The 26776-nt window shown below is 40.2% G+C and overlaps 1 long non-coding RNA gene across 9 annotated transcripts in view; it reads right to left on the bottom strand.

Annotated features, from left to right (window-relative positions):
* LOC102080390 (uncharacterized) overlaps positions 1–26776 on the bottom strand; it is a 64670-nt gene that overhangs the window by 37080 nt on the left and 814 nt on the right. For 2 of the 9 annotated variants that reach the window (XR_003219886.1, XR_003219892.1), the window contains exons 1-3: positions 24423–24940; positions 24018–24154; positions 10142–10288 (exon numbers count right to left, since the gene is read on the bottom strand). This is a non-coding gene — a long non-coding RNA (uncharacterized LOC102080390). Of the gene's footprint in view, positions 1–10141; positions 10289–11528; positions 11600–24017; positions 24155–24422; positions 24950–26776 lie in introns of those variants that run through there. The other 7 variants (XR_003219887.1, XR_003219890.1, XR_003219885.1 and 4 more) reach the window with 7 other exon arrangements.

The raw sequence follows: 26776 nt of genomic DNA, 5'->3' as shown, positions 1-26776 counted from the left end.
GTACCGTACTTTTGTCCTCTACCCGTCTAGTTTACTCAAAAATGTCTAAAGATAAGTTGTCTGTTATGGGTAGACACAACACTGATTCATTCCTTAGGTGCATTTCGATGTTTGATTGATTCACAGGTGAGTGTTACGTGGTTAAACAAACAAAAACCCACTCCTCTGAAAATGGTCAGGTACAAGGAAAAAGTGGCCAAATATCCAAAGAAAAACTTTCTCCAGAAAGCCTGGAAAACTATTGCTCATGTCTTCTTTTAAGAAAATGAAAAGAACCTCCTTAGAAAAACTAAATATAAAGATGGAGGAGTGGCTCCAGACTTTTGCATGGTCCTGTACATATTTTTATCCTTGATCTCAAGTAGATCGGCATGATTCACACTTCCAAGTAATCTTTGTTTATCTTATACTAAGCTTCATCTTTTTGCAAGTGCTTTGATGTTCAATACCTTTCTTTTGATTGGCTGCCACTCCCAAAACTGAAGGTTTGAACACCAGCTGGGTGGGGATTTGCTTAAAGCAACAGCTATGTGCTTGAAATGAGCTCATTAGGAATATCGTCTCCCGTAGACCAAACTGAGTGAAATCTGAGCTTTTGTTTCACAAGGATTATTTGTTCACAAAGTGACATCATTATTTGAAATTTTAGCCATGTTTGATATTACCATCTACATATCAAAAGCGTTTTTATGTCAGAAAATAAGAAATGCAAGAATACACCTTTTAAACCAAGGTTATCCAGTGAGCTAACACGCTAGTTAGCCACGTCATCAGCCACAGTGTTTTATGATCTTCTTCCTATTTTGTTTAATTCAGTTTATTATTCATGAGCAATTTTCCTATCTATGCCTCCAATTTTCTGTTCTCTCAAAGATCGGTACTTGCAAAACTTATTGGTCATTGATGCAACTTCTTGTGCCAAAAGGTCAAAAGAATTGTACTTTAGTTGAACTTTTATAGCTTTAACAACACCCAGTGTGTGTGTGTGTTTTTCCGCGCTACTCACTTATATGTCTTGACTATAAAAGAATCTGCTCTGTGCGTGTGTTTCTTTGTTTGACCCTGCACAACGTATATTTTCTTCATCCATATGTGAGTGAGGCGGCTGTGATTAGAGGGTGCCACTACAGCGTTCCCCTCAGGCCACTTCACCCTGTTATTTTCCCCTCATCAGCCCGCGCTCTCTACAGGGAGGGTGGGTCCGTGACCTCCCTCCCACGCACAACCACGAGTGAGGGAGGCACCCGTTTCACACAACCCCCTTCTTAAGTCACAGCAGCGAAGCGGTTGAGTTCACAGGCCCCCTTCTGAGTCCCTCACATCCCCTGGCAGAACTCCACATTTCTCATAAAGGAAAGCTCATCAAAATCCCCAGGCCTCCATCCTGAATCCCCCCGCGGTCTCCTCCTTACTTTGACACAGACGGATATCGTCACTGTCTTCCATCTGGACTCATGGAAATCATCAAAAGCGATAAACTGGTGACACCGGGGCAGGGTCAAAGCAAACTTTTGAGCCTTCGAGTTCAATTCCCTTTCACCTTCTGAACCGCAAGAAATACGTTACAGAGACAAGGGGAGGCCAAAACCGGTGACATGAGCAATATCTCTCGCAAGCGTTCTTTGGCATCCTCTCTTACTTTTTGTCGTACTTTTTAAAAAGTCTTTTTCTTCTCTTCTTGGCTCTTTTTCCTGCTCTCTTCCTGCCTCTCCATTTCCCAGCCAGCATTCAGGAACTTTTTAAAAACAGGCTTCAGCGTAAAACAAACAGCCCAGGGCCTTCTTTAGTCGAGCTGCCCCATGAAGGCAGGGAACCAAGGAGGGAGGAAAAAAAAACAATAATAGATTCACTAGTGGAATACATGTAGTACTGAACATCTGCTGGAAGTCTGAAGTTTGGGTTCATGAGGCTTTAGGGGAGTTAAAACAATACTGGACTGTAGAGTTGTGCACAATGTCAGCACAGCGACTGGCAGACAGCTCACAAGGGAATTTATACTTCTGTGTTAAATCTATGCCCTGCCCACCTCGTAACCACAAACCCTTGTGAAGAACTGACCTCACATGCACATCCCTGGAAGCATAACTACGTGTTGCTTTGAAGCAGCTGGTAACTGTTGCAATTGGCCCGTTCAGTACTCTTCATTCCTCCTTCACATTCTTAGCTACTTTGTTGCTGTAGTTTGTGAATTTATCAGTGAGAGAATAACACTCATCGCCTCAATATGAGGACTCCCAAATGTCAGCAAATTCCTGGAGGGAGATTGCCGAAACTATGGGAATGGACGTGAGGGAATGTGCAAAGAAAGTGGAAAAACTTGAGGGACAAATATGTTTGGCTCTGAAAAACAAAGAAAAAAAGTCTGACCACAACAAAGAGAGGGGACCAAGGAGGGAAAAAAGTCCCAGCGTTTAGATTATGTAGTACACTCTACAAAGACTCACCGCAGAAGTCTAAATCAGCCATCAGTCCTGCTTTCAGTTATTGGCGCTATGATGCTCCCCGGCCAACCATTCAGACTCCCAAGAATCTGGACTCTTTCAGAGCCTTTTGGTACGCAGCAACTAGAAACTACAGTGAAGCCGAGCTTAAAACAACAATCTCCCCTTGAGATAATCATGTATGAGCTGTAGTGTTGTTATCACTAGAGCTGATAAAACATGTACCTTTTAGCATGCAGCTTGCTCTGTGAAGCAGTTTTTCCCATGGGAGACAACCTTTACATCAAAAGTCCAATAAGGGTCGCAGAGTTTCTGTTTAGCTCAGAGTGACTGATTCAGCCACTGCTCACGGGGCAGATTACCATACCAAATGCAGGGGTTTTCACCTTCAGGCGTGGTGGCATAACCACTAAAGCCCTTTTGAGACAGACAGTTGTTTTCTTTTCTATGGGGGCATTTTGTCAACCAGACATAGGTCAGTTATACATAAATGTCCTTTGTTTGTATTCAGACATCCCAGTGACAGTGTTCGACACAGCTGCGGTACATGGTTGTGTCAAAAATGTAAAATACTTGTTTTGTTGGAAGTTAGTAAGGCATGCATTTCTATGGCTCACAAGAACAGCATCTCTGTTCCCTCTTTTCCACAAAAAGAGGTGCCATATATTTCCATGTATTTCTATTATAAAGGGGCTGATTCAGTGCCAGCTTAGCACTGGCATATCAGACCTATGGGACCCAATGCTGGAACCACTGATGTTTAAAAAAAAGAAAAGAAAAAGAGGTTAATGATTTGCAGATGAAGCCGACAGATTGTGTCTGCCATTCTTTTCTTCCAGCGGAGATGACCTTATTCATGTAAAGTTTGGTTGATATGTGGACTTGTTCTCATAAGGTTCTCAAAAGTGCAGCAAAATAGACTTACTGGCAAAGATAGCATGTTGGTGAGAAAGAGTGGTCTATGTGTGTGTGTCTCTGTGTGTGTATGCGTGTCTGTGCTGCACAGTGTTGCAACAGCTGCCTCTTGCACACAGGCTCAGGGACAGTGAGCTCTCTTCCTGGAAATGTCAAAAATGCCTAATAGATAAATACTTTAATATTGTTCCAAATTAAGAACCGAGCTGATCAGACGAGAGAGAAGCGAGAGTTGCTGCAGAGCTCATTCACATATGAGTCACATATGAAATGATGTCTGTAATGGGCTTATTTACCAGATATGGCCAGATAAACTGTATACTGTTGTTTTCTTTGTCTTTTGTTTAACATTAAAGTAGTGCTAATCAGTGGGCATGCACTGACTGTGACTGTGAATATTGAGAAAGGGGCAACTTTCTCAGCTTCTCAGTAAGCCTACAGAAAATGATCAGTCAGTTCTGTAGTTCCCCGTGACTCTATTTTGTTTTGCCCCGAAAGGTCAAACGGCAGAAAATAGAAAAACACTGCAAAATGAAAGTTGAATAAAATTAATAACACAAAATGGAAATAAACAAACAAACCTCAACTGAAGTGTACTTGGTGAGGTAATAGCTGTGGAACAGCAAAACTGCATCTACAGTATTATATTAATAATCATAATATTATATATATAATTCTCTGCTACTTTTAAGTGTGTCTCAGTTTTTTTGTTTGTTTGTTTTTTGTATTTCTGTTGTGTTTTATTCAGTTTTCTATTTCTGTCTCTTTCTAATTTCTTTTTCTTAAGTTGCAGTGTTTTTGACCTCTTAGGGCCACCGCAGTTTTGAGTTTTTATGCTTTTTATACCTTTTTAATGAAAACATTTGGATTGAATTTTGGCTTTAAACCAAGCAGCAGACACAATATCAACAGTAAAGCTGTAAAAAAGCTCAAACCCACAAGATGACTTAAAGAAAAAGTGTAACTATTGAACTTGTGTTTATCTGGAAACAAATGTCTCCTAACAAACAAGTAATGTGAACTGTTAGAAACTGCTGTTATTATTGAATTGTTAGCAGATAGAAACACTGTGTTAATTAATCATACATTCGCAATGTTTTGATAGCTTATTGTATATTATAAAAAATCATTTTTGGCTCCAAATCAGCTTTACAGTCATATAGATTTTGACTGAGGCCTTTGTTGAGGCCTAAATTTATGCTGTTGAATTATTTGCTTAGGGATAAGATTTGGCATGTTCACTTCTGGACATGGATTAACCCCTTCTCTGCTCTCTCTCTGGTTTTGTCTGAAATTTATTCAAATATCCAGCACAAACAATCATGCCACAGCAACCCCCCACCTCCCTCCCACTCTATCTACTGCAGAATTGCAAAACAAAATAGGAAACCCTGAAATAGTCTCCAAAAAACACTTAAAAAAAACCACCCAACTCCCAATTGACTGTCTGGGATATACACTATACAGCTTCATGGAAGGGAAAAGGAAGGCACACGACAATGATGTGAGAATATTTAATCAGCTTGTGGAAATTTCCTGCATCCTGCATTCTAGCGTCTCTTCTTCGTCTTGTTCTGAAAACCACAGAGCATTCACACAACAGCAGGTGCGAACGCGCACAAAGAGAAAGTATGAAATGGAAAAAAAAAAGTTAAACGGAGATACTTAAGAGTAAAAACAAGACTGGGCGACAGCCTTGCCACCTTCAGAAGCAAACCGCAAAGCAAAGTGGCACACTGTCTGTATTTCTGAATCTGAGAATTGTGGCTGAAAGTCGACATGTGATTGAAGCTGAAGCATAAATCTGGGTCATACCCCACCTCGTGCTGCTCATGGCCCCACAGTTTCTGCAAGACAACTCTGAATACAGTACAGCTGTTTTTAACTCTCAGTTTTAGGAATCTTACTGGGGTGTGAGTAGTTCACACAAGGACATTTTTCTACAGGGCCACGTCTGCCACGTCTTAGCTGTCACTTATTACTCAGCTGTTGATGTCTAATATCATAATGCTATGATTCAGGCACACACAGGTTCCCACAGTCTGCTGTATTAACATCTCACAGGCATCAGCTATTCCCCAAAATGCATTTTCTTATAAAGAGGAAACATCGGGTCTGTTAATATCACAACTATGATGATGGGAATCCAAATACAGAGCGAGGCCAGGTCTTACATCACTTGAGAAAAAAAATAACTACAGGCAGTAAGTAAGTGCGCGCATATCTTTTTGACACCATTCACACCATTGCTCTGTTTCTTGTTCTTTGTGCGTCGTTATCTCATTGTTTTCCTCGTAGATAGCGGCCTTGGTAATCTCTCGGCCTTCCACTGAGCATTAATCAACCACGGTTTACTTTAGAATGTAATCCCCATATTTAGCAAGCACAGAGTCCTGTTAAGTCCCACGATCTGTGGGAAACTATGATACAAGACAAGAGGAGTGATAGTGAAGATGCAGACGCCCTGCTGGAAGAGAAACAAAACTTGTTTGCAGCTAGATGACTTATCTTATCAGGAATCACCAGGTCTGTGGAGTCTCTCCAGAAGAAATGAAAAATACAGGTTTACAGTAAATTAAGAGAACCTCAGCCCTGCGTGCTCGTACCTGTACCCGGTTTACTAAATTTAAGGTCTTCTCAACAAGCGGTTCTCACATTTTGGCTAAAGCTCTACTGTGGTTCCAGTGTTTTCCCAAAGTCTGTTACCTCTAAACTCTACCAACCAGCTTACAGCTAAGTCCTAAAACCCTTCCACTAATCATGCCAAGACGTAATTATGATTTTAACCCTAAACCGAATCCTCGCAGTCAAACAGGCCTTTCAAAGCCTGTGAAAAAAGAATTGTGTAGTTAGGACATTTTTTAAAATTCACACTATGATTTTTTTGTTTATTTTTTTTTTATTTTTTTTGCCTTTCATTTCCTGTGACAAACGGTAACTCACACTATTGGACGAGTGGTTCACAAGAAAGCTGCGAACCCACAGTCTGCCCGTCCTGCACAGACACGTTTTGAACACAAACACAAACAAACACACAAACTCTCACATGCAAAGTAAATGTATTCTTATGACTGCGCTCTTTGCAAAACAGCGTGAATGCCTGCATGTGATAGAGATGCAAAATGTACCTACCAAAAAAAAAAAAAACTTAGAAGGATGCTGTCATTTAAACAAATATTTTACTATTATCACAGCGTTTCCGTGAGAATTTTAAAAGTTTCCTTTTTAGGGAGGCATTAATAACAATCTTTCCATTTAACTGTCACATGACAGCCTAAAAGATATGACCTTTGTGCATGTGAGCAGGAAAGGAGCCGAACTGTTGATATAAATGAAGCTGCAGTACCTAAAAATACTGGTCAACAACAGCTGAAAAATAGGTTATGGGTATAAATAATTGACCAAATCAACCTAACTCTGATATTTCATTAAATTATCTGAACAATATCCAGTTTTATAGAAAACTGTATTAAATAACTTTAAAAAGAGAAACCAAAACATTTCATTCAAAATTCCAGTTTAAAGGAAGTATATAATATGGGCAACTAGGGCTACATTCCCTCTCCCTATAGTATTTATACACATTTGTAATGTTTTTTTAAACAAATTGTCCTTTTTTATGTCTGTTCTGTGTCTTTTCTTTCTATCATACCCTCAGTTAAATTCAGTCCCAACATATACTCACATTTAATGCTTGTATACTACTTCCTGCATTTATGTGCACGCCATGGTCCGCATCTCTACAACACCAGAATCTAGGGGCTCAAGAAACCATTGTACCACACCGATATCTACAATATCAGATATATGTGGCACTAATAAGTCAAATGAAAATAAACATGAGGGGTGTCAGCTATCAGCTGTTACCAAGAAATGACCTAAATATGATTCCAGCAAAAGATGCCCACGTGATAGCCTTGCCAGCTGGCCCCACACTTACCACAATGCTTACCACAGGACTCAGCAGGGTTTGCAGGGCATGGTGTGTTTATGGTGTAAAGCTAGAGCGAAGACGACTAACTGTCTTAACAAGCAAACTTAGTCGTAAATAAGCAAGTGCGTGTGTGTGGTGTATTTAAACACACAAATGCACACGCGCTCTTTTTAAGACTCAACTAGGAGGAATACAAGCATCTGCTCTCACCTCGAATGCCGCGATCACAAATAAAAGTAAATAAAAAAGAAGTATGGTGTGAACTAACACACTGATATCACTGCCCTCGGATATCACTGAACTGAATATGAGCTCATTATGAGCCGCTCGCAGCGTTGCTTTAATCTGTGAACAATCACATCTGTCGATAAAAGCAGTGGTGATGGATTACGGATAGCTCACACTAAACTTTCGAGCAAAAGAACAAAAGCAGTGAAGCCAAACACATCGAGTGAAACCACACAGATAGTGAAAGAAAAGAAAGAGCTGAGTCTCGCGCTCCATCTCCGTGGTGACAAGAGGAGTGTTTTCTCCAGACTTGGGCCCGTGCCTATGCGAACGCCCTCTGCTGACCTCACAACCTTCCCGTCGATCCCCTCCTCGTGGACGTCACGCAAGGCCACAGCTGCATCCCAAGTCTGAGGAAAACATCAGCTTGGGTTGGGGGGGCTAGCTCTTTTTTTAAGATCTTTGGAAAGCCCACTTTTTAGAGGCCGAAAACAGCTTTTTGCCTCAGAGTGCAGCGTTCATGCCCTGTCACCCTGTGGCTGTTCTTCATTAGAGGGAGGAGGAGGATGAGGGGGAACACGAGGGCTAGATCGAGTTTATATCTACAGCTGGGAGGTCAGCTTTCCTCTGGGACAATGTGAGGATATGAGTGTTCGATGACAAACTGTGATAAGGGGCTATGAGTGTATGTGTGTGGGAGGCGTGGGGTAATGGGTACAAGGGCAGCCAGGCTCGTTTTTTCTCACTCCCGGTTTGGCCACGAGTCTTCAAAAGCTTTCTGATTTAATTTAAGGTGTGAAAGTGCAAAGGAGATCCCTTTCCTCTCCATAGATGCTTAACGATCAGCTGATAGAGTGATGATAAGAATGAGCGCTTCCTCCGTGAGAAAGATTAAGCTGCTATTTTACTCAATAAACAAACAAGCTGTGGGTGTTTTTCGGGTTGTTTTCTTGGATGATGCGCTTTTGTCGGGCCCCTATTCTTAGTTCTGTCCCCTCTCAAGCTCAAGCGTCTCACTGCGTCACACGGATGATGAATCAAATTCGGTTTCCCAGCTGCCGCGTCATTCGTTGTTTGGACACAAACTGAAAATAAACCTACCCTGACTGTTTACGGGCTTTTTGAGGACTCGCCTTGATCCCGGTTGACCTCAGGCCGCAGACTTCCAAACTGTTTACACTCCCTGCCTCTGTGGCTTCTGCACGCGCACCCAGACTCCTGTCAGTCACAGTGCCGAATAGCACTCGTGAATTTTGAATAAGCAGCTCTTACAGTATGTCCCGGCCCCGTTTCCTGTGCAATCAGAGGAAACGATGGGCGCTCATCGGTGGTCAGAGAGCCCATATGTTTCCTTAACTGCTTTCAATAAATGAGCACACAGACATCCGTCTCTAGGTATTTTATCTGCTCCCAGAGCCCACATCAAGGCCTTGGACTGCCCTCCAAAACAATAGGGCTCAGGAATCCCACTCTCTTCTTCACAAGAAATCAGGCAGTAATTTAGATAGCTGTATCTCTGTGTCTAGACACACAAGGCATGCCAGTGGAAACACTCTGTGAAACAATGCAGTCTTAATTGCATTTCAAGTGACTCTGGTTAATACCGCAAACACATGAGGGAATTTCAACATTGTGTAAGGGGATTTGGCCGGTGTTTGCTCTCCATTATGTCCATCAGGCCAGCAGCCAGTCGTCTTTGCAAGAGGGAGAAGAGAGAAAGAGAAAGAGCTCCTCTACCGTGGAAGCAGCGTCTATTACAAGGGGATTTTTTTTAAGATCAAATGTATCAGCAGTAAAATCAAGTGGGTTAAGTGACACCCACGTCATTCCTACCCCCCACACACGCAGACCAAAACTAGTAAATAATGACTTCCTGTCAAAATGCATGGCAAGTTGTGTTACTTCCTTTTCATTTCACTTCTCGTCTTTCATGGGGACTTGTAAAAATCCCATTGGACCGTTTCCAAAATCCCAAGGAAAGGAGCGTTTTAGTCATAATTAGTTGGAAAAATAGCAAAAGAGTTAAAGGAGAGGTGGGGGTGGTGTGTGCATGGCTCTGGAAGGTTAAATATGTGTCCTCTGAATCATTATATTTGATTTAAGTTGTACTGAGTGGGTAATTCTAAGGTCTGCTGATTTACAGCAATTTACTGCAAAGTGTGAACCCTTATGTGGTTAACCACCCATTACTGTCTGCTGCTGTTCTCGACACAGACCGATGGATAGCACCGGAAGGGACAAGTTTGGTCTTTTGGTGAAAATGTTTTTAATGCCTACTGAAACGAAAGGCATCAAAAGAGAAACACAACCTGAGTGATCATGGGAAACTTTTTTGAGTGGTAAAATAAACGTGAGGTTTTTGTATACAAAAATAGAGTGCTGCAAACCATAGATGTAGACCCCTGATATCAGAGTTTCATGCCTGCATAAGGACTTTTTTACAAATAAACATGCATGCAGATTTGCCATTTGCAAGTAATATATAGTCCTGGAGTACGGCCATATTTCCTTCAGGGAGGTAACTTGTTGTCCAGACATGCACAGTGTTTCAAAACAGCACATCAACAGCAAAAAAAACCAAAAAAACAGTGATGTCATGGGAAAATAAAACAGGCACACCCACCTTAGAGTGGAGTGCACTGGTGGCGGAATGACGCTTGGTACCCTCTCCGATTCTTCAGGAGGAAGGCGTGCAGAGCCAGGAAAAGCGCACTCGTAGCCTCAACACTGGAATTCTCCGACACAATGAAAACAGACACGGAGGCTCCAGCTGTGCACAGGACAGACAATGTGACAGAAGGAAAAGATGTTTACAAGTTTTGGAATTTCTACAGACATATATATGTTAAACAAAACAAGAACAAACAGTTTTAAGACTAGAAATTCATGAATTCTCTGAACTGCATTCATGTTGTTATACCCAAATTTGAGTCAGCCACTGGACTTCTCTGAGAAGTCAGAAATGAATCAAGCATCAACTAAAACACATTTTTCTGTTGAGAAATGCCAGTAAAAAAGGTCACGAGGTGCCCTTTGTTTGTTTGTTTTAACTTTAACTTCACCCTGTGAGGCGAATGAAGAGTTACAACCTAACAGCAGAGTAAGAATAGAAAGGCGAGCTGTGTTTGAGGAGGCCAAAGAAAGCCAGGACTGCACTGTGTGTGGGAACCTTTAAATAGCTTTGATGGCAGCCTGAGAAAACGTGGAGGAGGGTACAGTTCTCTCAGGTTGTGTCTTCTTGTAACCACTGAGCTTTATGGGAGATATTTAGGCTGTCAAATGACTAACTATGCTGCTTTGTTAGTCAGCGTGCTATTGTCATGCATTTGTTCATATAGAATATTGACAACTAAATAAAAATCTACAGTTATGTGCAGTGATGACATTTGCTGACTGTTTGCTAAACCTCTGTTCTGATGAGCACTGAGAGTGTTAGGAATAACCCTCTCTGTCATCTTAGCTGTAAAGAGTTGTGTACTTCAGGTCTAAAGAAGCATCTTCGAGTTATAAGCAAGGCTCCGAACGCTGGTGTTAAGTGATGAGAACGATATCTTTGACACAGCCCAGAAAACCGCGACGGCTAGCTTTTAGTTTCGCCAAAGCTGCCAGTCAGAAGAAAATTAACACACTTACAGCTGGTTACTTCAGAAGAGATGCTACCATTTCAAGTTCACGTTAATCTCAAAAGTTGCATTAGCTTAATATCTTTTAACTAGTCAGACAATAACCAGTTCAAATGACAGGTTTCTTGTGAGGTGTAATTTGTAAGATATAAGAACATGTTTTGTTTTTTTAACTCCTCTAAAACAAGACAAACACGAGCAAAAGTGTGAGAAATTGATAAAAGTAAAAAAAAAGCTTTAGCATCTCAAGCTAACTAGCTTAAAAATCAACACTTTACTTCCAAGGTTAAGTAGTTTATCATAAAATAACATTTTTTGGGGGGAGAATCCAGATTATGTTTCTCTTAAAACAGACACACACACTTAAAGTAGCTGTGTATTATTTACCTAGAAGCAGGAAAAGTTTATCCTTGATGCTGTCTGGGCTTATAGCAATGTTAGCAGCTCTAAGCTAGTTGGGTTTTTTTAGACATTTAACATAGTGTTGCATTCGAGAAAAACATCAGCTAGTCCTTGTTCTTGTCCTTTCACTTAAAAGGAAAGTGAACATTTTCTATTTACAAAGACATTGTTAGCTAAAGAACTAACTGAGGGTTAGTTTTATTTTTATTTTATAAAATGAGCTTTACTGAATGTTGTGGATGGTGAATTAGCAGTAAGAGTTGTAGCTTCTTTTAGTATCAGTCTGTTTAAAAAAAAATTATGTGTTTTAAATTGAGTTCCAGAAAACACACACACACACACACACACACACACATAAAGAAGAAGAAGAAGAACAACAACAACAACTAAACGAAAACTAATTTTCATTTTTAAAATGCCAGTTTTCTTTAGTGGCAATCAGCCGGTAAGAGATGACTTTGCTACTGCTCGGATACCTAAGAACGACTTCACAACAATCTATTTAGGTCAAAACATCTCATCAAAAGAACACGCAGCACGTTAACTGCAGGACAATGAAGCTCAAACATGAATGGCACAGAGCAAATACATCAAAAGGGAGAAAACAACAGGAAACTTTCAACTGATAACGCTGCTGCTGATCTACAAACTACATTTGCCATTTGAGAACATACATATGTCCTACATACTGGCCACGCTGGCACATCTAACAGTGAAATAAAGTGAAAGCTTTTTAACTCTGTAAGATAGTCTCACGCTTATGTGTTCCCATTCTATTGTTTTGGCTCATATCCTAAGTAAGACAAACTTTATCTTAACAGTTCTTTTTTAATTTTCTGCGTAAGAAGCCCATATACTTAATTCTGGTAAATAAACCTCATGACCTAGAAACAGGCCTGGTGTTAAGTGTTGCATTAATACAGAATTTGCTGCATGCAAAAAAGCGTTCACACTTTTTTTTTTATTAAACACAACTGTGAATCTGAGTGTTGGACTAAGTGTGATGCTTCGTGCTGTGCAAAAACCATACATCTGCCCCACCCAGAAACACTCCCGAGAGGCCTGTCAAGCTCGATCATTGTTACTCAGCCGCTGGCCTCCAAAACTTACGAAAGGGCTTCCCCTAAGCTCCATAAAGCAGTATAGCCTGTTATAACAGTGCTTTTTTTTTAATGAGCAGGAAAGCACAATTTACTGCAAATGGTTTGTTATTTTTAGATGTAGATTAACTTTAAACTCAAGAAATGTAAAGAAAGCATCAGGTTTGTACGGATTTAGTAAATTGCTGCGATGATGACTTTAAAATGAACTCTTAATCTGTTGATAGCCCTGAGTCATCCGCCTCGAACTCGTCTAACCTGTGTCACTGAATCCTTGATAGCGCTCACTAGTGTTTTTCTACCTCTTCTTTTTTTCTTCACTCTCTGATTCAGTGTGCGAAAGTGGAAGCATTAGTTAGTTAATGCTGCATGTGTCCTACATAACAGGGACGATGCAGGATGACAGAGAATTGTGGTTAGAGTTGAAATCTAAACGTGCAGGTTTATGTGTAGGTCAGAGCCGATCTGCGCCACAGCTGCTGCACAGTGTCAATGTTTCACCCAACGCCGAAACGCTCTTGTTTTTGTTTTTTACTGGAACAAAGAAAAGATAGAAGAGTGAAAAAAAAGAACAAATCCCCTCTTTGTTTTCTGGCAGTGGCCTGGTTCACATGGCTCTTTGCTTTTTGCAGGTGCGCCTGCCATTACACATTTCTGTCCAGTAATTGTAACTGTGCTATTGTCTGTGCTCACTGTGGCACCGTTTGTGACTCATTGGCAATCAGTGGAGCCTGTCTGGTACTAAAAAAGTGTGTGCAGTTTTGTGTGTGTGTGTAGGCCTCTGTGTGTATATGTGTGTGGCGATTAAAGAAGTTATGGTGCTCTTCCCCTGTTTCTCATTTATGAAGCTGCTGTGCCCCTTGGTGAAGGAAGACAAATAAAAATGGGAAGCTCATTTCACCACCTAAAATAGATTGAATGGTGTAACAGATTGTATAAGATGTGCTTGGTCTGAGGGATGTGTGAAAGTCCTAAATTCCTGTTTTGAGGTTCCTCAGAGGTGACGTTTGACAAGAGAAGTTAAAAGGTGTGTATTTAAAAGTACAAAACAGACACTTTTTTGTTAAAAAAACCCCAAAACAAATACAAAAAAAAGTAAACCCCAGTGTGGTCTAGATTTGTATTTAGCATCTATTTCCTCACTTACAGAAATACACGCTGTAGACGCATGCATTGTGTAAAACCACAAAACAGCAAAAATGGCCCACCCCTCAGGCTCCCTGCCACAGTTTCCTGAGGAAATGCCCAGGCCACAGCTTGCAAATTTCCAAAATGTTTTGCAGGTCTGATTCCATGGGGTTTACTGGTTGTTCACAGCAGCTCTCGCCTTTGTGGTTTATGACTTTTCTTTAGCTGAAAAAGGAAAGGGAAGTTTTTCTACAGCAGAGGCATTTAACTACATTTAAGTGTAACTAAGTTTTTGGCCCACGCTGGGTAATCAGCAACTCTAATTACTGAGCAAACATGAAATTAGAGAAAATTAGAAACTTTCTTTATCTGCGCAAGCTGAAATAAGAAAGGCTTTGTCTGATGTCATTCAACCACATTTGGTGTAATCATCTAGCAATCCACAGGCAGGAGCTGCTTGAAATATATGCAGAGGATGCAGCCTCAGCTATTTTTCTGTCATGTTTGTTCAGTTGCACTTTTCTAGTAAGCATATATCTATATCTATATAGATATAGATATAGATATAGAGCACTGAGCAGCTCCTTCAGTGGCAGGCTGCAGCACCCACTCTGTGGGACGGAGAGATTCTGCAGGTCTTTCCTTCCATCGGCTGTCAGACTCCACAACAAAGACTTTGCAGTTGACCAAGCACGTGCAGACAGACACACCCACCCACACACACACACACACATGTGCAATACCACTAAGTGTAATTTTTCTGACAACATAGTGTTTTGTTCTATTTTATATAGTAGGTTATTCTTTTATTTTATTCTATTCCATTGTTTTTCTTGATTTTTGCTGCCGTAACTTTGCCCTGTCCACTTTCTACTGTGACACAACAAATTTCCCAGGTGTGGGACTAATAAAGGTTTATCTTATCTTAGCACAGGAAAAATTGATAACTCTAAATATGTCTCATATTTTAGAGCCCTCAAAGTAGCCACCCTTTGCTTTGTTGACAGCGCTACAAACCCTCGGCCTTATCTCAATGAGCTTCATGATGTCGTCCCCTAAAATGGTTTTCACTTCACAGGTGTGCCTTGTCAGGGTTCACTACTGTGGATTTATTCAAAACTAAAGGCACACTGAATCAGCATGGCTACCACAGCATCCTGCAGCGACATGCCATCCCATCTGGTTTGTGTCATTTATTTTTCAACAGGACATTGACCCAAACAATCTGAGAGTAAACCTGGAGGAAACCTGGTCTTGTTAGGAGAGACGGCATCCATCCCACTTTGGATGGAGCAGCTCTCATTTCTAGAAATATGGACAAGTTTATTAAACCCCCCAAAATATGACTATCCAGAGTTGGGACCAGGAAGCAGAGTTGCAGTCTTACACGCCTCTCTGCAGCTTCTCTCCTCCTGCTACCCCCCCCAAAAACCCATTTCCATAGAGACTGTGTCAGCTCCCAAACAGACAAAAAACAAACTAAAAACCAGAAAGAAAGAACAATACAGTATCCACATCTGAACCAAAGAGTAAAACAGTGAAATGTGGATTATTAAATATTAGGTCTCTCTCCTCCAAGTCTCTGTTAGTACATGACTTAATAATTGATTAACAAATCGATTTACTCTGCCTTACAGAAACCTGGTTGCAGCAGGATGAGTATGTTAGTTTAAATGAATCAACACCCCCGAGTCATTCTAACTACCAGAAACCTCGAAGCACAGGCCGAGGGGGCGGTGTGGCAGCAATTTTTCACACCAGCCTATTAATCAACCAAAGACCAAGACAGACTTTTAATTCATTTGAAAGCCTGATGCTTAGCCTCGTCCACCCCAGCTGTAAAACTCAGAAACCAGTCTTACTTCTTATCATCTATCGTCCACCTGGGCCTTACACAGAGTTTCTCTCTGATTTCTCAGACTTTTTATCTGATTTAGTGCTCAGCTCAGATAAAATAAGTATTGTGGGTGATTTTAACATCCATGTAGATGCTAAAAATGACAGCCTCAACATCGCATTTAATCTGTTATTAGACTCAATTGGCTTCTCTCAAAATGTAAAAGAACCCACCCACCACTTTAACCACACTCTTGTTTTAACATATGGCATAGAAACTGAACATTTAACAGTGTTTCCTGAAAACCCTCTGCTGTCTGATCATTTCCTGATAACATTTACATTTACAATAATTGATTACACAGCAGTGGAGAGTAGACTTTATCAAAGTAGATGTCTTTCTGAAAGTGCTGTAACTAAGTTTAAGAATATAATCCACCCACTGTTATCATCTTCAATGCCCTGTACCAACATAGAGCAGAGCAGCTATCTGAACGCTACTCCAACAGAGGTCGATTATCTTGTTAATAATTTTACCTCCTCACTACGTACGACTCTGGATACTGTAGCTCCTGTGAAAACTAAAGCCTCAAATCTGAAGTACCTGACTCCGTGGTATAATTCTCAAACACGTAGCCTAAAGCAGATGACTCGTAAGCTGGAGAGGAAATGGTGTGTCACAAATTTAGAGGATCATCATTTAGCCTGGAGAAATAGTTTGCTGCTTTATAAGAAAGCCCTCCGCAAAGCCAGAACATCTTACTATTCGTCACTGATTGAAGAAAATAAGAACAACCCCAGGTTTCTCTTCAGCACTGTAGCCAGGCTGACAAAAAGTCAGAGCTCTACTGAGCCAACAATCCCTTTAACGCTAACTAGTAATGACTTCATGAACTTCTTCACAAATAAAATTTTTATCATTAGAGAAAAAATTACCAATAATCATCCCACAGATGTAATATTATCTACAGCTACTTTTAGTACCATCGATGTTAAGTTAGACTCTTTTTCTCCAATTGATCTTTCTGAGTTAACTTCAATAATTAATTCCTCCAAACCATCAACGTGTCTTTTAGACCCCATTCCTACAAAACTGCTCAAAGAAGTCCTGCCATTAATTAATGCTTCAATCTTAAATATGATCAACCTATCTCTGATAATCGGCTATGTACCACAGGCCTTCAAGCTGGCTGTAGTTAAACCTTTACTTAAAAAGCCATCTCTAGACCCAGCTGTCTTAGCTAATTATAGGCCAATCTCCAACCTTCCTTTCATATCAAACATCCTTGAAAGAGTAGTTGTCAAACAGCTAACAGATCATCTGCAGAGGAATGGCTTATTTGAAGAGTTTCAGTCAGGTTTCAGAGCTCATCACAGCACAGAAACAGCTTTAGTGAAGGTTACAAATGATCTTCTTATGGCCTCTGACAGTGGACTCATCTCTGTGCTTGTCCTGCTAGACCTCAGTGCTGCGTTCGATACTGTCGACCATAATATCCTATTAGAGCGATTAGAACATGCTGTAGGTATTACAGGTACTGCACTGCAGTGGTTTGTATCATATCTATCTAATAGACTCCAATTTGTACATGTAAATGGAGAGTCCTCTTCACCCACTAAGGTCAATTATGGAGTTCCACAGGGTTCAGTGCTAGGACCAATTCTATTTACATTATACATGCTTCCCTTAGGCAGTATCATTAGAAGATATAGCATAAATTTTCACTGCTATGCAGATGACACGCAGCTCTATCTATCCATGAAGCCAGGTAACACACACCAATTAGTTAAACTGCAGGAATGTCTTAAAGACATAAAGACCTGGATGGCCACTAACTTTCTGCTTCTTAATTCAGATAAAACTGAGGTTATTGTACTCAGCCCTGAAAATCTTAGAAATATGGTATCTAACCAGATTCTTACTCTGGATGGCATTACCTTGGCCTCCAGTAATGCTGTGAGGAACCTTGGAGTCATTTTTGACCAGGACATGTCCTTCAACGCACATATTAAACAAATATGTAAGACTTCTTTCTTCCATTTGCACAGCATCTCTAAAATTAGAAATATCCTGTCTCAGAGTGATGCTGAAAAACTAGTTCATGCATTTATTACTTCCAGGCTGGACTACTGTAATTCACTATTATCAGGATGTCCTAAAAACTCACTGAAAAGCCTTCAGCTAATCCAAAATGCTGCAGCAAGAGTACTGACAGGGACTAGAAAGAGAGAGCATATTTCTCCTGTTTTGGCTTCCCTTCATTGGCTTCCTGTTAAATCCAGAATTGAATTCAAAATCCTGCTCCTCACATACAAGGTCTTAAATAATCAGGCCCCATCTTATCTTTATGACCTTGTAGTACCATATCACCCTATTAGAGCACTTCGCTCTCACACTGCAGGCCTACTTGCTGTTCCTAGAGTATTTAAAAGTAGAATGGGAGGCAGAGCCTTCAGTTTTCAGGCCCCTCTTCTGTGGAACCAACTTCCAGTTTGGATTCAAGAGACAGACACTATCTCTACTTTCAAGATTAGGCTTAAAACTTTCCTTTTTGCTAAAGCATATCGTTAGGGCTGGACCAGGTGACCCTGAATCCTCCCTTAGTTATGCTGCAATAGACGTAGGCTGCCGGGGATTCCCATGATGCATTGAGTTTTTCCTTTCCAGTCACCTTTCTCACTCACTATGTGTTAATAGACCTCTCTGCATCGAATCATATCTGTTATTAATCTCTCTCTCTCTTCCACAGCATGTCTTTATCCTGTTTTCCTTCTCTAACATAACTGGTTGCAGCAGATGGCCGCCCCTCCCTGAGCCTGGTTCTGCCGGAGGTTTCTTCCTGTTAAAAGGGAGTTTTTCCTTCCCACTGTCGCCAAAGTGCTTGCTCATAGGGAGTCATATGATTGTTGGGTTTTTCTCTGTATCTGTTATTATAGAGTATACTGTACAATATAAAGCGCCTTGAGGCGACTTTTGTTGTGATTTGGCGCTATATAAATAAAATTGAATTGAATTGAATTGAATTGAATTGAAAATTGAATTGAACAAGACAGAATCTGTCACGAGCTATATGGCTGATCTCCAGCCCCTAGAGACTATAAAGCTAGTATGAAAGGTAGTATACAAGTGAATCTAATCAGCATCATCACCGTAAATATAATCTGGTGTGTTGCAGATCTCCTCCAGCTTATCCGAGAACACAGAATGTTTCCCAGGCCAGCCGAAAGATCTAATCTCTTCAGCATGTCCTCGTGTACCCTGCGGGCCTCCTCCCAGCATCCTTGTCAGAGACCTGAATCACCTCAACTGGCTCCTTTCAATGTGGAGCTCTTGGCTCTACTCTCAGCCCTTCCCTAATGACTGAACTCTTTATCCTATATCTAAGGGAGAGACCAGCCACCTTTCGGAGAAAGGTGAGTGTAGGGAAGTAGATAGACTGTTAAACAGCTTCAGTTTTACTCTCAGACCTTTCTTTATCATTCTATCCTACAGACTGGTGAAAAGATCTATCCCAGTCTGTCTAGCAATATCCCCTCTCCCCCTCACTCCTGAACAATACACTGAGATAATTATACTCCTCCACTTGGGTTAGCAACTCATCCCAGACCCAGAATGAGCACTCCACCCTTTTCTCGTTGAGGTCCATGGCCTCAGGTTTGGAGATGTTAATTCTCACTCCCACTACTTCACACCCGGCTGCAAACCTCCTTAGTGTGAGCTGGATGCCACCCCCTGATGAAACCAACAGAATCACATGATCTGCAAAAAGGCGAGATGAGATTCTGAGGCCACCAGAGTGGAAGTCTTCCACGACTTCATTCTGCCTAGAAATCATGTCCACAATAATTATTTTTATTTTTTAATTTTAGTTTTACAGAATTGGTTACAGAATAATGGGCAGTTATTTTTGGAGTCCAATTCCTTGCCCCCTTCTAGGCAGGCTGAGTAGTGGGGTCCTATAGTTGGACCGCATCCCCAATCCCCCTTCTAAAAAATGGGACCACCACCTCAATTTGCCAGTTCAGAGACTCCGCCCCATACCTTCATGCAGTGTTGCAGAGGCATGTCAACAAAGACAGCCTTAAAAAAAATTCAAGGCCTTAAGGAAGTCAGGGTAAATCTCATGCACCCGAGGGGCCATGCCTCTAAGGAGCTGCACTATACACTGCACTGCATACCCTGTGTGAGTGGAGCGCCACTTCCTCTTCTGAGTCACCTGATATTTTGCCAAAATCACTTTGAGGCCAAACAAAAGGCTTATTTCATGGCTTCACCAACCTCCTGCCACACCCAAGATTTTGCTTCAGCTACCACCAGAGCTGTGCTCTGCTTGGTCTGTTAGTACCTGTTAGGAGTCCAACAGGATAACCAAGCCTGATAACAGTCCTTCTGGAGTGTGATGGCTCCCTTCACTTCCGATGTCCATCATCTGGTTTGGGGGTTACCACCCAACAGGGATCAGCCACCTTGCAGCCGCAGCTCTGTGCAGAAGTCTCAACAATGGAGGTGCAGAAAACGGTCTGGACTCACCCTCCCTAAGAAATCTGTCAAAGTTCTGCTGGAAGTGAAGATCTGGGGTACCAAGGCCTCTGCCAGGCATTCCTAGTGCAACCTCAGTACATATTTATACTTCGGGTCATTTATTTCTGGTGCCACATGTACTTATGAATACCCAGTAGGATCGTGGAGTCACCAGATGGCGAACCCTTCAGCGCCCTACCCAGTGACTCCAGGAAAGCTGGGTACTCTGCACTATCATTTGGTGCACAAGCACAAACGACAGTGAAGACCCATTCCCCAATTCAAAGGGACAGGGAAGCAACCCTCTCATCCATTGGGGGGAAAAAAACGATGTACAGGCAGCAACAACATGGCAACTGGGATCACAAACCCCTCAACCATGGTGATGTAGCAATTCATAAAGGGGCAAATTGCCACCTTATCACCTTACTGTGTTACACATTAACTTTTATAAATCCAACAACTTTATCTGTAGCTAGCTGACATATTTTATGATTTTACCTGCACAGAAAAAGTTTGTGTTTATTTATATTTGTTGAGCTGCTTAAAAAGTTTTTATTTGAAATTACCCGTCACTTAAAAAACATTGCTTGCTCCTCTTCTGTAACGCTAGCCAAATACTGAAGTACCGCAACTGCAACTTTATTTACATCTAAAAAATGAAAGCATTTCTTTTTATTCAGCATGTTTCTCCATGCTGTCACTGGAAGCAACGCCAAAAAATGAACTCATTCGACAACAATATGTATTAACTTGCCTAAATGACTTAAACGCTCATTAATTGAAGTTCCCTAAATGCCAGTCTGGCTCAGTCGGGCCCCCTTTCACCTCTGCTTGCATCCTTTTTTGTCATACCAACAATCCGCATGTCCTGCACTGTCTAACATACAGATGTTTATCAGTTTATATGTTTTTTTTTTATTATCCCAATGTTAGTATGGTAACATTCCCTCATTAGAATTAGAAGCAAAGTACAAATGAGGCTGGCAATGTCATTACCAGTTGGAGGTCTATGGGGTTTCACTGGCTTTTGATTTTGAAACAGAAAAATCGTTCTTACATTTCTCAAAAATAATTAAAACTCAGAGTTGTTAGTGGCTCCATAGTGCAGTGGTCTTCACATTTGCCTAGCATACAATAGATCCCAGGTTTGATCTCAGGAGGAGACATAAATCCCTTTGGGGCTGCATAAGAAAGTGTGAAGTTACTTGATTTTTTCTTTTTTTTTAATGTTTATGTTAATCTAAACCAACATCTTCTTTGAGGTTTCACAGCAGCTGCTTTCTTTTTAAGCTGAAGTTCTGCCTCCTTCTTTCAGTTGTTTAAGCCGTCCATAATTATGCACAATATACGCTGTTGTCTAATTGCACTGTAGTCTTGTAATTACTGTGGTTGCTTACAAAAACCTAGATATGCATTTTCTTCCTGCAGCTGAGTTCTCATACCCAGTAAATCTCTAATGTTGGCCTGGACTCATCCTAACCTTGGCAGACCCTTCTTTTTTCTTCTTCACATTTCCTGCATGAAGTCAGGATGTGTTCCACTCTCTTGTTTCCTTGTCAGTGATTATAATGGCCAGATGTGACCAGTTTGCGAATTATTTATCATTTTTGGGGGGAATGTTTTCTTTGTTGCCACTACAGTTGCCATTGTTCATCTCCCTCCAGTTTTGCTTTCTCCCTCCGATTCTGAAAATTAAAGTAATTAGCTGCAAACACCCTTTCTATCACACACACACACACACACACACACACACACACACACGAGTGGTGTCAATTTTGTTATCCAACCTCTCAGCAAGACGGTATCTTTAATCAGATACAAAGACTTGCAGTAAGCCTTTACAGCAACCCATAACCAAAGAATTACTTTTAGATCGAATCATCTCCTGTAAACAGGCAGAACTTGTGGTTAGCACAAATACAAATAAGATTTGACGCCAGGAAAAGCAGCAGTGAAACATTCCTTCAAACACTCTCTTACCTAAAGTGTGTTTCACCCAGTCTCACTGATTTATGGATGTTTTACGACTCCTTTGACAAGCCCTAGTGTACAGCATTAATTACCGAGCTGCTCATTCCCTACCACAGATACCAATAATGTGACAGTTAATGTTAAGGGGAGCACAGAGTAAGTGGGTCAAATATTTGTAGTTCACTGGGGGATAAAATCTGTGTGTGCGACAAGGCCTTGGGAGAATCATGACCAATGACCTGTAAGCTTTGAAGAGAAAAAAGTACATGTACCAGTACGCGCTGCTCAGTTCTTCCCCAGAGAAGCTACATGTGCTGTCCAGACGTTGCTGCTTTTTGCGTTGTCGACCAGAACACGTAAATCCTAACAACGCACACATGACAGCGGGAGCTATGACTGACTGAGCTGGCTGGAGGCAGGATCATCTCATTAAAACCGCAGGTATCCAAACAGAACTAAAACCCAGCTCCCCATCCTTCCTGCTTAGCTCAATCATCTCCCACATAAGCTCTGCAATAAAACCTTGTATTTAAACAAACCCATCCGATCTGATCTATAAACCTCACTCAGCTTGAACACCGCAATGATCTGTTTATAGTGATTACGGGCAGCATCTGCCTAAAACTGGTGAGAGAATCATGCATAAACATGTGACTCATAGCGAGGACACTGGGAAAGGGATTGAGGAATAATTGGCTTGAATTGATACAAGACGAGGACACTGGGGCCGTTTCCAAAAACTCGACTAAAGAACAGTAAATCTCTGGGGCTAATCACGATAATAGTAACAGCAACCATGTGTTTAAATAAATTACCTTCTCCAGCAATGGCACAGCTCTGTCCTGATGTTAGACAGCTCATCATAATAAACACTACAGTAGGATGAGACTAATCACAAAGTCATCAGTTTCCAAGGAATATCAACAAAAAAATGTAACACAATATGACTGCTTGGAGTTGTGGCTATTTGCTATTAACGTGTCCAGATGAGCTAGTTTGGGGGGAATTTTGACTCTCTGGGAAATTAGACCGGAGGCTGAGGTGTGTGTATAGCATCAGATGTTCTCATGTAATGCAACAGTTACTCAGCCCCAAGGGTTACACATTAGACTGGAAAGAAAATATCCCGGTTTCCTGCTTGGTCTGTTTTTTTGTAGGGGAATACCTCACGTAACTTCACAGCCTGTCCAGAGTCACAAAACATGTATCCCTGACAGGAATTTGGGACAACTGTTTAAACCTACAGCTTGAAACTATGTATCACAAGAGGCCAGTAGTCTATCAAAGTGTAGTGCCAGTCAAAAAGCACATTTGATATATCTAATTTTTTTTTTAATTTCTCAATGTTTTTTTTTTTTTAGCCAGTTCACAAGATAAAGGTCAGATTGCAGCAAAATTAAAATCAAAACAGGCCCATTAAGAAAGAATCTAATTTGTTATTATACATAAAATAAATTATGCATGCATTTTTGTGTCAAATTTTGCTCACACGTTGAAACAAGCTATAACATAGACACAAGTATAAACGGTGGTTAAAAGATGGACAAAACTACTGTCACCATTAAGTTTGTGGACTGTAACCAATTCTGGTTTTTTTTATTCTTAAAGCACCAAGTTTTTAGGTTATTTATAGAAAAAAGAATGTAGTAGTCATAAATATACACAGATTAGTGTGTAATTACGTCTTCCTTCTAAAGGATGAACTTGGAAATAATACATTAAAAATGCATAGGAGTGTACACTGGTACATGGAAGCCGCCATCTTGCCCTGCTGCCTTGAATATTGTGGTTGAGATCGACTTCGCCATTCAGACTAATCATGTTTTACATATATGGCTAGGCATTTCCAAAGGAGAAAAAACTCATAGGCGTTCATTTTTAATTCATCATTAGATAAGATATGAAGGATCACACCTGTGTTTTATCATCTGAGAAGGGGTCTGCTTCACCAGAGAAGTGCAAACATGAAGGAAAGAGACAACGCGACAGGGGTCTGGATAAAACATCAACGTCATCCTCCTCATCCTCACCTCAAGCCTGAAATCTGGGCTCTAACACACAAAAATGTGCATTAACATCCAATTACTTATTGTTAGCAGTTTAAACATGTGACACTCCCATCTCTTGACAGCTGACAATGAGGCGGCTAACAACAACAATAGCTGGTTATAAGCTAACATTATGCCAGCTACTGATAGGCTTGAATGTCCTAAAAGTTGCACCAGTTAACAGTAGCTAACAGAGGCTAACTGATGCTAACAACGACAAACACAGGAACGCTTACCAACAGAAAAATTGAGGATATCCTCAAAAACTTACCTCAGTATTGATGTCACTGGTCAGAGGTGAGCGCCACTGACTCATCAACCCGTATTATACTCATTTTTTTCAGCCCTTATGAGTTGTCTTCTTTGTATTTGAATGTGTTGTTTGAACATGTGACAGTACGTTGGCTTTATTTACTTGCCTAGTGATTCGCACAAACATAGAAAGCTAATGGCAGCAGGTGTTGGCTGTGTGAATACTAAAGAACGTTGAGTTTAAGTCTTAAAAAGAAAGAAACAACTGAGCTATTTAGAAAATTCACACGACTGTCAAGAAGAGAAATTCTATGAATAGAAAACATTTTTGCCCCAAGCTGTTTTTAAAAATGTTTAAAAATTGACGAAGCAGAAGCTTAGACACATACCAACGTCTCATTTCTGGAACCTATGATTGTTTCGCCTTTTCTAAAACTGCATTAACTACACTACATTAGAAATGTTTTGGAGACAGTTACAACAAACGAGTCATCATCGCAGATAATAATATTGGAAGGGACTGAGCTATGCTAACCTGATATCATTGCTCAGCAAATAAAATGTGTTATTTTTTTATAGATTTTGTTTTGCTGAATCCAAACTTTAAAAAATAAAGAAGACTGCTACCCCCAGGATATGTACCTGTGTGCACCTATGTACTATGTTTATATGAGTTTTAATCATTCTGTAACATTTGTCTACTTATCATTTTATGGTAATATTATATAATGATACTTGACCTTTTCTTCATTATGGAATACTTTAAAAAAATCTATATAGAGAATACATATATGGAACATTTTTAGAAAATATAACACTTTATTTAACAATGTAGGAGAAAACCTTGGTGACGGTTACGTATGTTGAACTTGACATGTGAAAAAACATTATTTGCATGATGATGAAATGTACATGAGATGCTAGAGTGGGTTCATTTAATAGTCCATTCAAATTTGGCTTACATCCACCAATGTCTTTAAAGTCAACTTAATGATTATTGGTCAAAAACAGACAAAAGGCCTTGTAAACTATGATTCAAGCACATAATGTATATAATTACAAGTATGGTTTATATTGTCAACATTTTATCTACATGTTAAAGGTACCATATAAAGATTTAAATTATGATGTCATCTGAAAATTCCTTTAAGGTCAAATAAGGTCAAACTTACATAAATATGGTTTTTATCTTTAAAATTATGCTGTTTCTGTTTGAATTGGCAACATTTAGGAAATAAAACTGCTATATGATGATTCTAAATCTCATATTATTCGCATCCAAATATCATGTTACCTTTGACCTCCGACCTCACTTTAACATTTCACATCTGCCTTTCTTTCAAGTTGAACCTAGAATGTGTTATGTTTAAAGAAAGTATGTTTAAGAGAAAAAGAATGAGCTGCCAAGTTAGAAATATACTGTAGTATAATATCATATAACAAACTCAAGTCATTCATGTCCAGTCATTTAAAAATCACTATAAATTCCTACCCCTAAATAATCACATGGTCTAACATGTGTACTCCACTGTACTCCAAACTTCTTAAAATAAATGCAATCCTTGTCAGCTGCCTGGTTTTGGTGAAGGTTTTTTTAATATACTTTCAAAAACACGTAACCATATTTTGCAGCCCTGCATATTTCCTGCTAGAGGGGTAAAACCAAAGTCAGAGTAGAGATGAAAAGCTCAGATTTGAAACTTGACAGCTGCATTTCACGCTTGTTAAAGCTCCAGCTCATAAGATCCCAACTTCATCAAGACCAGATGACACCGAATTACATTTATTCCACTGTACATTTGGAGTTTTAATAACTTCTGCTTTCAGTTAAAGAGTTTATAATGTATTCAAACTTCAGTAAAGTTTGACTGTATTTATTTCAGAAGCATTTTGGCCGTAGACCACAGTATCTGACTTCCGTCGAGAATTTATTCAGCAGAATCATGTAAAATCAAATGTAAAACTCCAGGACATGCAAACTCTCACTCAATGACTGTTCATTCTTTCAGTTTTTCCTGTAAAAAAAGCTGCATCATTTGCTTTGCAGAGGGAAGAAACACATTAATTGGGGACTATTTTCAGCTGCAGAAAAAAAACAGCAGTGGGACGAAAGAAGTGTGACTGAGTGAAAGTAAACTGCTGTCACTTAGTGAAATGATGTGACTCACTGATTTATTTTTAATAGTTTGTTAAAAACAGCGAAGTCCTGTGGTGCAGATAAGTAATATATCACGCTCAGTTAGGCTCATTTAGGTGGATAAATTCATTGTTGGTTTTCGGCTTTTCTGGTCTTTTCGATTTTTTTCAGATAAAATAAAATCCTCAGTTGCTACAAAAGTTTACAAAAGATTACTTGACAGTAATTGTGGCTTG

The sequence above is a fragment of the Oreochromis niloticus genome, linkage group LG4, assembly GCF_001858045.2.
Source record: "Oreochromis niloticus isolate F11D_XX linkage group LG4, O_niloticus_UMD_NMBU, whole genome shotgun sequence".
Lineage (NCBI taxonomy): Eukaryota > Metazoa > Chordata > Actinopteri > Cichliformes > Cichlidae > Oreochromis > Oreochromis niloticus.
The sequence above is the reverse complement of the archived record's forward strand: the minus strand, read 5'-3'. Positions and strand labels throughout refer to the sequence as shown.